Source organism: Emydura macquarii, unplaced genomic scaffold (assembly GCF_026122565.2).
Source record: "Emydura macquarii macquarii isolate MOO-44397 ecotype Brisbane River unplaced genomic scaffold, CSIRO-AGI_Emac_v2 contig_1477, whole genome shotgun sequence".
Lineage (NCBI taxonomy): Eukaryota > Metazoa > Chordata > Testudines > Chelidae > Emydura > Emydura macquarii.
The window spans coordinates 124,713-138,638 of NW_027131614.1; the positions used below are offsets into that span (position 1 = coordinate 124,713).

General features: G+C 39.9%; 1 long non-coding RNA gene across 3 annotated transcripts in view; it reads right to left on the reverse strand.

Moving 5' to 3' along the window:
• Window positions 1-13,370, reverse strand: part of LOC137156782 (uncharacterized) — a 119,085-nt gene extending 105,715 nt beyond the window's left edge. For all 3 annotated transcript variants that reach the window (XR_010920887.1, XR_010920885.1, XR_010920886.1), the window contains exon 1: window positions 13,308-13,370. This is a non-coding gene — a long non-coding RNA (uncharacterized lncRNA). The remainder of the gene's footprint in view (window positions 1-13,307) is intronic.
• Window positions 13,371-13,926: the final 556 nt, after the last annotated feature.

Consider the following 13,926-nt stretch of genomic DNA (forward strand, 5'->3'; position numbering starts at 1 on the left):
GCATTTATGCTGGTACTTGACTTCATGCTCACTGGCAGCTTTAACAGACTTTTTTTTCCAAAAGGGTGTCATTCATTTTAGTAATGATATTTAAACATTTAAGCAGCGATCTACATTTTTGAAGCAATGTGCAAACTTTATCCTCACAATACCTTTGTGAAAATGTGTAAGAAAACACTATCTCCATTTTACAGATTGGGATACTGATGCCATATCTACACTAGTGAACTTACAGCAGAGAGATCTCTTGTGTAGCAGCTCTATGCCGATGGGGGAGAGAGCTCTCCCATTGACATAATAAAACCACCTCAATGACGGTGGCAGCTATGTCAGCGGGAGAAGCTCTTCCACTGACATAGTGTTGTGACACTACCACTTATGTCGGTGAAACTTATGTCGCTCATAGGGGGTGTTTTTTCACACCCCCAAGCAACATAAAAGTTTTGCCAGAATAAGTAGTAGTGTAGACATGGCTTGAGACACATTGAGGTTAAGTGATTTACTCAAGATCACACTGCCATAGTCCACCCGTTATGTTGCCATGTGGCAGGTAGGATCTCTTGTCACCTATGAAATCAGAAGATCTCAATTTAATGTAATTGAGTTAAACTGGATGGCTGTTTAAAGCACAGCTAAGAAGTGGAAGACTTAAAGATGTTTCCATAGTTAGTTTTAAAAGAACTGACTAGGCTACACAAACAAAGCAAATCAATTATTTAAAAACACTAGTCATTTAATAGGGTAAAACCATCATGATTAAGTGAATTTTCTACTTTCATGAACCCCTTTGTTGAAGGGAAAGTAATTTACCCACCATGATTATCATCACCATCCCCATCCCTCTACCCCCAGCTGTTTAAAGAATAGCAGTTTTTTAAAAGGCTGGAAAGGGTTTGTTTCATTGTGATAATGACAAAGACACAAGTTTGGCCTTCCACACAGTGATTTGTTACTTGGAGAGAAGAAAGTAAGATTCTACTTCATAGAATTTTTATCAAAATGTATTTTTATACTGTAGCCTCTCTAGTCTGCTATTCATATAGCATTTTCACAGTAAAACACTGCCACTGCAGCATATAAAAACAATGGAGCATGATTAAACATGACAAGATGGTGCAAGGGCTGTTTCATATACATTTTTAAATAAGGAAGCAAGCACTATCAATTCTTTAAGCTTGTTGGTGTGTGGGATGGGGAGCTTCTATGGCTGTCTTTTCAGACATATCTATCTATATATATATATCTTTGCATCAGGAAGAAAATGGGTTTAAAATTCTGACTTGCTCAGAAAATATGGCATTAATTGACTTACCAATGTGGAAAACTTATGCAGTAGTTAGAGAAGAGTGCACACATTTACTAGAACACAGACGTAGGGGAGACACACAGAGTTTCACCATAAAAGGGCATTGAATATGGATGTCATGCGGTATTTGTAGTACACCATGTAACTTTTTTTTTTTTTTTTTTAAAACCACAACCAAAAGTTAAATGGCTTCCAGAAGGACAGCACTGCCCTTCAGCAATCTGATCCCGAGAAAGCAGCAACCAGAAAGTTACAGCTGACGAAATCAAGCCACAGTAGTCAGAGAAACCAGTGATGGAGCCTACCGGAAATCTACAATCATTCCATGCTTGGGAAGAAAAATTAATATGTTCTCCAGGTTACTTTCAGGGAAATAAAGCTACTAAGCACACACTAAATGTGGCCAAAAGGACAGGTTCTTATACTACAGAAGGGAACCAAGAGAACTCAACCAGGCACAAACGGCAGGGGAAACACCAAAGAGATTAAAAATTGGCAGGCACTGATTTACCACATGTAACAGAACAGTCATCATGTACCTATTGGGGAAGTGACAAAAACATTCTCTTCAGTTCTAACATGATGAACCAGTGTTAGAAGAAGTGAGAATGTTTGTGTATCATTTTCCTTAATATAACAAGGTTAAAGACCCTGAATAGGAATGCATAGCTGTTAAGTCAACCCTGCATTAAGTTACAAGGAAATTACTGCTGAGCTATACTGGCTGCTGTATCCTATTAACTCCAACCAGCCTATTAAGGAGTGTTTCTGCATGCAGTAGGAACTAGGCCAGAGGTGGCCCTGGAGGGAAACGCTAGAAACAGAAACAGTCAAGACTGAGGTGGAAGCTTTGGCTAGATTCATGTATCTAATTCTTCCTGAGCCATCAGTAAAGACAAACTCCAAGAAGGTATATATTTTGTAGACTAATTCAGGACTTGTGTGCTCTCTAGTGAAGATGGAGCGGGGACTCGACCCATTCAAAAATACCTTTATTACTTATTTTTTAATTATAGTCTAACTTATTGTTTAGAAATATGAATGTATCCAGAGAACACAAATCTGTGCTTATTTTTCATTATTGGGACCATCCTTTATTCTTTGGGCCCTCAACACATCCACTAGCGTTCAGCAGAACTAAGTTCTGGGATACAAGGAAGGAAGCATTGTAAGTATCTGGTACTGAAATAGCCTTTATTCAGGATGGTGTGGTGCCCAGTACTTTCCAGAGTTCTTAGGTGTGCAAGGGGCACATGTCCACAGATACACCTTTTCAGAGAAATCTAAGCTTCATTTCCCGTGGAACTGGCTGACTCCTTCGGCTCATGCGGAGGAATGCCGTACCTTCTCCTGTCCCAAAATGGGTTTTAATTTTGTGCTGGAAAAGGAGCACAGCAGGAGAGGGGAGCAGCAGAGCTGGCAGTAAAGGACGGGCTGCACCAGTATCGTAGAGAACAGAACAGCAGAGAGCTGCAGGGTGTACCCAGGAAGCAAAGATCAACCCTATAGCAAGGGAACCAGAATGATCCTGCCCTATTTTTAGGGGAAGATGTGTTTGTAACTCCTTGTAGGAGTCTTTTCCTGGGGCTCACTTCTGGTACAAATGGAGGGCTCACTCCAACTGAGATAAGGGTGTTGCTCTATGGGTAAGCATAGTATCCATTCCTAGGGGTTAGTTGCCTGCATCCCCAAAAGGGGCTTGGTGCTGAATTAGAGGCACATGACCTCGGACTCATTCAACTACTAGCATCTCTGTGTTCTTGGGGAACCAGGGCGCAAAACCCCGACTCTCTCTCTGGCTCACCTGAATCCCTCCACCCCCCAGGCTGCTTGAACCAGAAACCAGAAGGCATTTCAGTATGAAAAGGCAGTGGAAAACCCTCCCATCAAACCCTCCCCATGCCTCATTTACATCAAAGATGTAAAAAGGGGGCATACAGAAGCCTCATCTACATCGAAGATGGAACACGCACTGAAATCTGGGATTGCCAAAGCAGGGACGCACTGCATGTTGGGAAATCTCTGCTCTTGATGTAAATGAACTAACACCTGTACACATCCAGCTCCGCTATTATCAGACCATTCTAGTTATTGATATGCAAAACACTGAATATATCCTGGTTGCATTGTGAGCTCTCTCAAGGAAAACGGCCCAGGAATGATCGGCTCCTTTTGTCCAGACATTGTTTATCCGTAAACAAACCTGTTATCTACAATACCCCCTATCAGAGTTCAAACCTCTGTTCTGTTGCTTGGATCCAAATTCTGCATCAGTTCCACTGGAACCTCTCCTCTTCCTGACTGATCGTGCTGGGGGCTCTGCCAGACTCAAAGCGGTCCAGACCCTAAGCTGACCAACCTGACTCCTGGGAACCTCTGAGCTGCATGGAGTGGTGAGACTGCCCCCTCCCCTTCTTCTCCCAACACACTTTTTGTCTCTCTCCCTCTCTCTCTCAGTCCAGGTGTAACTTTCTACTTTTGTGATCAAACCTGGGCTAGCTTTCTCCAATACCCCAACTGTAATTGTGTAGTACTGTAAGCATTTGATTGTTTTTCTCTCCTTGCATGGTATTACTATTAGTATCATAAGTTTTATATACCTAGCAATATAATAACTGTTATAAGCAAGCTGGTTGCCTCTCTCTCTCCCCCCAAATTGAATTTACTCCTTTGTGTTCTTGGTCCCTATCTTGCTCTGCAGTAACACTTCTCTTAACTAAGCCAAAGATCTCTGGAGTGCCCAAAAATCCTATGGGGTTTGCTCATCAGGGGGGTTACTGTTAGAACAATTGTGGTATAAAGGGGGATATGAAAGGGACAGCCAGGAAGTGCTACTCTGCCTACCCTATGGAGTCATGGGGCAAATAAGGGTGCGGCTCAAAGTGCTGTTTGACCCAGCCTGATTGAGTCCAGGGGCAAATAAGCCGAAAAGTGCTGTTTGGACCCAGCCTGCTCAAGAAGTGTGCTCTATTCTGGTGCATTGCAAAGAGGCACATAAGGGTGGCCACTGAAAGTGTGGTGTCATCCAGCCTGCTGAGTTCAGGGACATATAAGGGATCAGCTGAGAGTGACCGCTCAGACGCACTCTGTTAATCTAATTTGAATCTGGTGCTGGAGGAACTCAGCCCTGAAAACCTTAGGTCCTGCAGGATAGCTTCATTGGGAGAACGCTTGTAGCCATATGAACACACAAGTAACACAAGCAGTACATTAGTAGAATCACACCACCTTCCAGGAAGGTAACCCTAATACATGAGCATACCTCAAGGTGAAGGGCAAATCTGGTAACAAACCCCAGAGAGTCACCACCTGGCAAACACAATTGGCTAATTGCTGATTTATTTCCACCACTGAATCCATACACAAACTCTAAGAAAAAGCTGGATAACAACAAGACACATTCTATACTACACTATAGAACTAACAAATTAAACTTTTTCACCAGAAGCCAAGCTTTCACTAAACTTTTACATCTAAATAGATAGGACTTTTTAATATCTTCAGTACAGGAGCAGTGTAACTGGATGAACAACATCCCATAAGCCACAAAATATCACAGGAAAAGCTCTACTTTAGTAGAGATTCCATATGGGTCACTTTACTAAGTTGTTTGCAGTGGTGTTGTAGCCGTGTTGGTCCCAGGATATCAGAGAGACAAGGTGGGTGAGGTAATATCTTTTATTGAACCAACTTCTGTTGGCGTGAGAGACAAGGTTTTGAACTGCACAGAGGTCTTCTTCAGGTCTGAGAAAGGTACTCTGGGGTCAGATCTACACTACAGATCTATATTGGTATAACTGTCACTCAGAGGTGGGAAAAATCTATACCCTGAAGTGTTGTAGTTATACCAACCTAACCCTCTGTGGACACAGTGATATGTTGACTGGAGAGCTTCTCTGGTCAACATAGCTACTACCTCTTGGAGAGAGAACTTCTCCCATTGAGGTAATTAATCTATCTTGTCAACGTAGTAGTATCTTCACTGAAGTGCTACAGTACTGTATGTTAAGACAAGCCCAGATATCACAACTAAATAAGGTGGAACAGATTGTTTAGTGTAAGTAGTTAACACATTTCAAGGGATCATTCAAAGTGAAGTGGTCCATTAACATCCCTGCAGTTATAGGACAATAGAGGGGTGTTACAGAGTGCTGTAGTAACCAGTGTCTTAATTTTTATTATTATTATTTATATAATTTATCATTTTATTTTAGTGTCTAGCAAAGGTATTAATTTAAGCTCAAAGGCTCATCTTTTGTACGTGTTATGCAGGTTTCCTAATGTCATTTTCCTCTGCAAGTTCATTTGTGAGCATAGCGATTGTTTGGTTTCACCCCTCTAGTTATTGGGGCTTTTAGTGCCCAGGATGTGGTACACCACACATTGTGATAGGCCGGCGTGGGGCCCATAGATCTCAAAAGGTGCGCTGGGCATAGCACTCATCATCATAGCAGTGGAGATCTGTCTGAAGGTTTTGCATCTGTTTTTCTGGCAGGGTTTGATGCCTTTTACTAAGATCAAACAAATAATCCGGGGGGGGCGGGGAGGGGACATGAGAGGGGAACTCCGAATCACAAACAGAATATAAACTCTAACCTCAAGGTAAGAGGAAACTAGTGGACATTAAAAGGCAAAAAGAAGAGAGGAAAGAAAGAAACAACATAAGAAATCAGTTAAACTCTTATCGCTAAGAAATCAGCATATGAAGTATGAACCATTTCTTATATAAAATGTGTAAAGGATATTTTTCCAGAAGAATATTACAATACTCTGTGAGTGAAGGTATCAACAATGGTATGCACAAAAGCATTTTTATCTGTAAAATATACATAGTAATAATATGGCAGTTTTACGCAATGTATTCATTGCTATCTAAATTTTAATTTGGAGGCATTAAGATGCTTTTTAATAATGGTTTCTCAACAGTCAGTTGAATTGTTTTATAAGTCTCATTACAGAGACTGAGCATTCTAGTCCATATGTAGAATAATGACCTCCTTTTTCCTTCCCCTCAAACTCATCTCCTTTAAAATAAATCCTTTCGTGTTCTACTCTCAGAAGGGCAGCAATGTTTAGGGGGTACTAGATTAAGTAAAGAGATCCAAGTTCTGTTCTGAGCTCTGCTTCCGACCTGCTGTGTGATCTGAGATGTGTCACTTTACCTCTCTCTGCCTCTTATCCCCCTCTCACCCTTTGTTTATCTTGTCTATTATAAGATCTCCAAGGCTTATATTATCTCTTACTGTGTTTTTGTACAGAGCCTAGAACAATAGGACCCTGATTTTGACTGATGCCTCTCAGTATGACTATCATACACTAATATAAACTGAATAATATTATTTGTAAATAAATTGACTACTTCAATTCCATTTTACCAATATTGGCTCTGTAGTTCACCAGCATGACTGATAGCAGAATCTGGATCACAGTATTTTAAACATAAATGGATTTTTTTTAAAATTACCAATTATAAACCCGGGGAAAATAGTTTTAATACACAATATATTTAAACTACTATTGCAAATAGATATTGGCAATCACTATGCTGCACTTAAACAGAAATTACTACTCTCTACTCTGCTAATGTAACAAACTGAAAAGTGTTAGCATGTGTCAACATTCTCCATTCCAGGGCTGAGCAGGACTTCCCCCACAATTGCTTTTCCCAGCTTCCAGAGGCCACTGTTCAGAAATGAGAGTAGAGAGACACTGTGGGTAGGTCTTCTCTCACAGCAGCATGGTTGGTGCCACCTGATCGATTCTTCAGGATAGATTGAGCAGCAGTGGTGCTCATGAGGAAATTAATTCTGTATTAAAGACAGAATTTAGATGATATTCTGCAAATACACTGTGACTACACAATGAATGAGAAGGCTAAAACAAAATATCATTCAGTAAGCACCATCCATCCTGTACACTGAATGAGGTAATGGTCTTGAGGGAAAAAAATAGTATGTGATCTTTTAATTAATACACATGCACATGAGAGCTGAATGAAGGCTGCACAGGCAATCTTAATTCTGGTATTTCCTAGCTTCTGAGGGCTTGACTTTGCAACCTTAATGTTCTTTTAACCTATTCTAAAATCTATTATATGTTCATGTTAACTAAACTTTCAAATGGAACTAAAGTAGGATTTTTGCTCCATCTTCACTCACAGATGTGAAGTTTATTGGCTAGAGTTATTCCAGAAGCATTCAGTATTAACATAAAAGCCAAGACCTCTGTAGTAGTCAAGCTGTCCTGCTAAATTCTGCTAGGAGAAAGCATTTGATTTTTAAACAAGGGAGAGTGCAATTTATCAAGTACAGGATGCATTATTGATGTTTGTCATCAGTTAACATAAAAAATCCTTACTCATCTTTAGATTTGAGAATTCATTCTGTGGGGGAATTAGCTGAGCTCTGAGGATCAATGAGTCCCAGAGCTACATAAATGTTAGAAAGAGTACCAAATTTAGATACAATATTCTTCAGAATTAGCCTACGTCTCCTAGGCAATATACCTTCTTGATATTCAGCAAGATAAGGCTGTAAATAGGATTGGTCAAAACTGTTTCTTGATGGATAATTGGGTTTTTGACCAAATGAATTTTTTTCATGAGGTGTTTCCTTATTTTGGAAAAACAGAATACTCAAAAAATATAAATAATTTAAGCCAAAAACAAAATAGTTAGTTTTGGATATGGTGTCACAGCACCTAATGGGAGTTGTAGTTTGATATTTCCAAGCGAAATCTGTTGGCTTTCAGAAGGTGTGTGTCGTTTGAATTTTTGCTGAAGTTTTCTGTGGGGGAAGGACAATGAAACAAAACCAAAAAACACTTTCCAATCAGCTCTATTATTAACACCATTAAAAGAAAGCTACCAAGTGAGTCCGTATGGAACAGAAACCATTGTGATTGTAGCCTCATTCTTTCTTCACTAAGTTATTAAATATTTGATGTAAGAAATAAGGTGCTCAAAGAGCTAGAAGAGAAAAATAAACCAATAAAAATGGATCTTGTTCCTCTAAGCTAGTGAGCTCATGGTCCAGAGCAGGAAATAAGGCATCATCAGCCTTTCTGGGGAAAAAGAAGATGCTCTGACAGTCATTGCCATATGTAAAGACACTAACCAACACCAATTAAATCAGACACAACAAGAGAAAAATGGAAGGGAAAGGTGGATGCAACAGACTCTAAAATGAATAAATTCAGCAGGAGTGCGCATACTGGGGCACAAACAAGTGAAGTGGTAGACAGAATTTAAAAGAAAAAAATTAAAGATGAATTTCTACTTGTGTGGACAGTAGATCTAGAGAATAGAAACAGATCTTGACATCTAAGATTAAATTGACTGGAGTAAGAAATTGAAATAATCAATCTTAAATCTTTTGGTCAAAAATTGTTATAAGATCGTACAAAGATGTAAACAAAAGTCTGTCTTTGAAATAGAAGAGGTCCATTAAGCTGAAAGACCGAAAGAAGAAAAATAAAGTCCATATCCACTTATTCTATTTATAAGGTTTCAAGATAAGGAATATGTTCTCAGATACTCAAAAAAGAAAAACAATTTAAAGAAAATCAAATTTTCATTTATCTAGATCTGAGTTTGGAAACTTTCCACAAAAACAGAGAATGGAATAAACTGAGGCATTTGCTGGTGGGAAAAAGAGTTTAAGAAAGTAGTTTGCTATCCTGAGTTACATTTTTATATTTAATAGAAGAAGATTTTTTCAGTGCTTCTCTAGAGCTTCAGGCTCATTCTGTGACAACACAACTTCGCAGAACCTTAACCAAACCTATTTATCTTCTGACACGTTGCCTTTGGCCCTTTTTTAATAATGTTTTCTAAACAAATACCTTATATCTTTACATCCCAAGACCATGGAAACTTTAGAGTCTGGATCCAAATCCCAATCTCTAGTCTTGGGCTTTTTTCCACTCTGGGCATTATGCTGGGGTTAGCACAAGTTATGCTTCCAAGATGTCTTTTGAATTGCAATATTAGTATCTTGCAGTTATTGATTGGATGATAAGGATTCACGTTGACTGAGAAACTTCAGCTTTCCTAGGTAATCTAAAAGACAAAGGGCCTGATCCTGATTCTAATTTTCATTAAGATTCCCTTTGCAGTGAAGAGGAACTTTGTAAATGAAAATGAGACCGGAAGTAAATAAGTATCTTGGAGATCGCTTTGGATCTCTTCAGAGTGCACTAATAGTTATGTGGACAGTTATAGGGATAGAATATGTCTATACAGCAATAAAACACCCACAGCTGATCAGTCTTGTGAATGTTTTAAATTGCAGGGTAGATGTCTGGGCTCAGACTACAGCCCAGGCCTGGGGACCCCATGAGGGGTGAGGGTCCCAGAGCCCAGTCTCCAACCTCAGACCAGATCTCTGCAGTGCAGTTTTATAGTCCTGCAGCCCAAGCCCCACAAGACTATGTCAGCTGAACCAGGCCAGCCACAGGTATTTTATTGCAGCATAAGCATACTCAGAAGAGAAACTAAAAACTGACCATTGTACATTAGCATGTTTTGCTCTTTGTATCAGCTAATTTCATATTTATGATAAAATCTGTGTTGTCCAAGGAAGTTGCTTAAAGTCTCATTATAATGAATACTTTGACACTTTAGCAACTAAGTTAAAAATAAATAAAGGTCTGTAGCAATAAATATTCACTCTAGTCATAAATTAATGGACATGCGGTTCTTCCCAGTCTGTGGAAACAACTTATAGGAGCCAAAAGGCCTGCTGAAAATTAACAAGGGGCTTGAAAAAGGTATCTTTGAAGTTCAGTGACCATCATCTGGATCAGTATGATATTGCTTGAAGACAGAGCTTCATGAATGTTCAGTGTCATGGCTTTAGATTTATAGAAATAATTTCATGAAGTTATGTTAAATAATGTGCCAGAGCTATTGTAGGCACTTTAAGGAGACTAACAGGTACCTTCTGAAAGTTGAACAAACTGATTTGTAAACAATGGAATTTAACCAGAAGATAAGCAGTCACAGTAATGATGTGCATAATTATTTTCTGAGAAGACACTAGATGTTTTATAAGAAGTGATGCAAGCATTTTATTGGATGTTAATGCATTAGGATTTATGACTGCATGTAAGAAAGGGATTTAGCACGTTAGGGGATTAGCCTCTAACCATTTTGAGACTTCACATAACATACATTATACAAATCAGTTTCTAAATCAGTACCTGTAAACCAATGTAATTTTATTTTTCACCCCACTTGTAACTCATCTCAGGTATGCAAAATGGGTTTTGTAAGGAAATGATTCTTAGCTGAGGTTTTTATATTTCATTCATTACCTCAGGGTCTCGGTTCTTGTTATATAGATTCCGTCCTTCAAACTTAAGAGTGCCAATTGATCAAAGCGTTCTTGCAGCAGATTCATGGAAATTTTTGGTTGTCATATACAGTACATGGTACTTGGACTAGGTATTAATAATACTTTACACTTATATTGAACCTTTCATTTAGATATCTGAGAGTGCTTTAAATGTGAGAATGCCTTTTATAGACAGTGAACCAGAAGCCAAGATTGGTCAAATGAGTTGCCTGTGGTCAAACAGTGAATCTGACAGTGGGGAATCTAGATCACTGACTCCCAGTCCCCTTCTCTAGCCACTGGAACACAGTTTCTTCTTTTGCTTCATTCCCCCAAAGGATTTTAACCTAAGAACTCCAGTGTCATGTCAATGTTTATTTATTACATTTATACAGTTTTGTTCTTTCTTTCAGTAAAAGTGGAGCTGGCATGTAATTCATCCAAATAAATCTCTGTATAGTTTCTAGCAGCATTGTCTCTTCACATCTTCCAGTCTCTCCCCCAACTGTTGCTGAAGAAGAACCTAACTCTCATCAATTTACAGGCAAAATATTTCTCAGTCTGGCCTCATTTTTCTTGAGGCATTTGGTTGCTGTCAAATTAAAACTGATATCTGGTAGTTCCTTAGTAACTTCAGCTTGGATGGGGGAGGAAATAAGCAAACTAATACATTTGGGGAAGAAGATGATTTAAAAAAACGTACTTTATGGCAAGAAAAAAAACTAGGGAAAAAGTAACAACAAATATTGCTAGGGGATTGGAGAGAATTATATTGTCAATAGCAAAAAAAAAAAAAAACCCATGTTCACATAGAGCTAAGGTTGCTTGGTAGTATGTCAAGACTCAAACTTCTAAAACCAGGAAATGCACAGTTAAGGGTTGCCATGCAGCCTTAACTCTGCCCTCTTTCAGCAATGCCCCAATGAAGACCATTAACAGACATACCATTTTTGATACACACACAGCACATGCTCATGCTGGCCCTTAGCACTATCAGATTCAGGAGGTTTCAGATCCTGGCATATGCTCAGCTAATGCCCCAGGAAGAATACCCCACATGTATAGTCTAAGAACCACTTCACAGCCCCCCACATACTTACTGACAGGATACTATCTCAGCCCACACTTTCACTTAGCCACCATCAAAACGTTAGAATCTTTTCATAATCCATCTCACTTCTGACAATCATTTTTATAATGAAAGCCCTGTGCACTGCCACTGACATAGTTTACGTAATTCAGGAGAGAGGTGATGCAAAATATATCCTGAAGAAACACACTCACCTTTTCCTTTTCTTCACAGGAGAATGTGCAAAACAGATCTCCTCATATCACTATCACAGCTCTGTCGCACACTTTGAGGTAATACATAGATCTTTCAAACACTTCTGCCAAGCAGAGCTAACTATTGCCTTCACCATGCTGCACAGCTACACCTTATACCGACCACACTCACTTTACCTAGAAAGCATACGGATACTAAAAAAGCCCCACTAATTAACCCAAGGTAAAACACGCCCCCCTTCTCCCCTCACCAGCCATAAATATATATAACCCCAAAAACATATATAATGATCATAATAACAACACTAAATTACATAAATAAATAAATAATAAGTGACTTATCTGAATAAGAAGCTAAACCTTCCTTGGCGCAGTCACCACCGCATGCCACGTGTGGTCCTGCCTCTTCCCGTCCCTCATGGACTAAGGGTAACGGGGGCTGGCCAGGGCTGCTCCAGGCCCCTCCCAGCGCGTGGCTGCTCACCTGGCCAGCATGGGACTGGGTGGGGGACTGCTCCTCTCTTCTGGTTGGGGCAGAGTATGGGGGGCAGGGTCTACTCCCCCCGAGCTCTGCCCTGGCCAGAGCGGAGGAGGAGAGGGGGGACTAACTGACCTCAATATTACTGAAGCCTCCTCACGGACCCCCTGTAATCTTTGGCGCGCCCCCTCAGGGGTTTACACACCAGTTTGGGAACCTTTGACGTAGACTGCTCTCATATCCCAGCCCACTACTGCCATTACCCTTTATAATAAAACCCGTATATATCCTTCTAATTCTACAAACATACACAATTTTGTATAGAAGTGATCCATACTGGATCATTTCTCTTTCTTCTCACACATCAGAGAGTGCAAAACGTAGGCCTCCTCATAAAATCAGATCTCATTCTCACACCTCAGAGTAATCCACATATGTCCTATATCACAAACACACCATTACCAAGCCAGCCCAACTACTGCCATCACTATTTAGCACAGCTACACCCAACATGCTGACTGCACCTAGAATGTTTGCAAGTAATTCCCATTGGCTACTGCCCATTCCAGAGGAAGAAAAGGAAAGTGGCATTAGCAACCTTTTTTTGGTTTTGTTTTTGCTTCTTTTCTTTTGGCCATTTAGTAGTGTTTGATGGAATTCTGGGGGTGAGATCAAATAGTTGTAAGAGGACATGAAGAGCTTAAACATTTCAGCAACTGTGGGCTGACAAAGTAAAGCTATGTGAGTTAATAGACCATAATGGGTGTCATAGAACAGGGTTCCTTCATGTTGGATTTCTTTCTGTAAACAGTTCTCACACACACCAGTAGTGACTTTAATACCACATACCCCATTTACAGTATTCTATACAAGTTCTTGTACCCCATAATATACATCTTTTTACCTTCTCCCTAGGCAGAGATCAGAGGCTTCTCTAATCAGTCATTCCCCTCCATCCTTCTTGTCTCTGTTTAAACTGTCCTCATCTGATGAACTGAATCACCTTATTAACTGGCTAATCATCCAGGCTTTAACCACTTACCTCCTCAATGTAGCCCATCTGCGGATACTTACCAAGTAGTGCCAGCTTTTGGCTACTGATACTCCATCACACTGGAGCATTGCTGAAAGAGAGTAATCTTTTTACCTTATTCTAGTTTAAAATCTAAATGCTTACCTAGATCACAAGCTTAACTTTCAAGATCAGTGACTCAAAGCTTCCTTGGAGGGCACTGGGCACTATGGCAGCTGAGTGAGTCACTCCTGAGTGATACTTCTTTATCAAAAGAATAAGCTATAAAGTCCAGGATCCAGGTAGTGAATAAGAGGCAGGAGGGGTGAATGATCTAGCCACAGGTATAAATTTTAGAGGTCTCCTCTCAGAGTCCCTTTGAGCAAAGAGAACCTGTAACAGATAGAGAGCACAGTGACAGACTGAGCTGCAAAGGCAAGGAAAATCTGGCTGTAGTGGGAATTCGGCTGCAGGGGAGGCAACTGAGGGATTTTAACAATTAGAAAGGTAC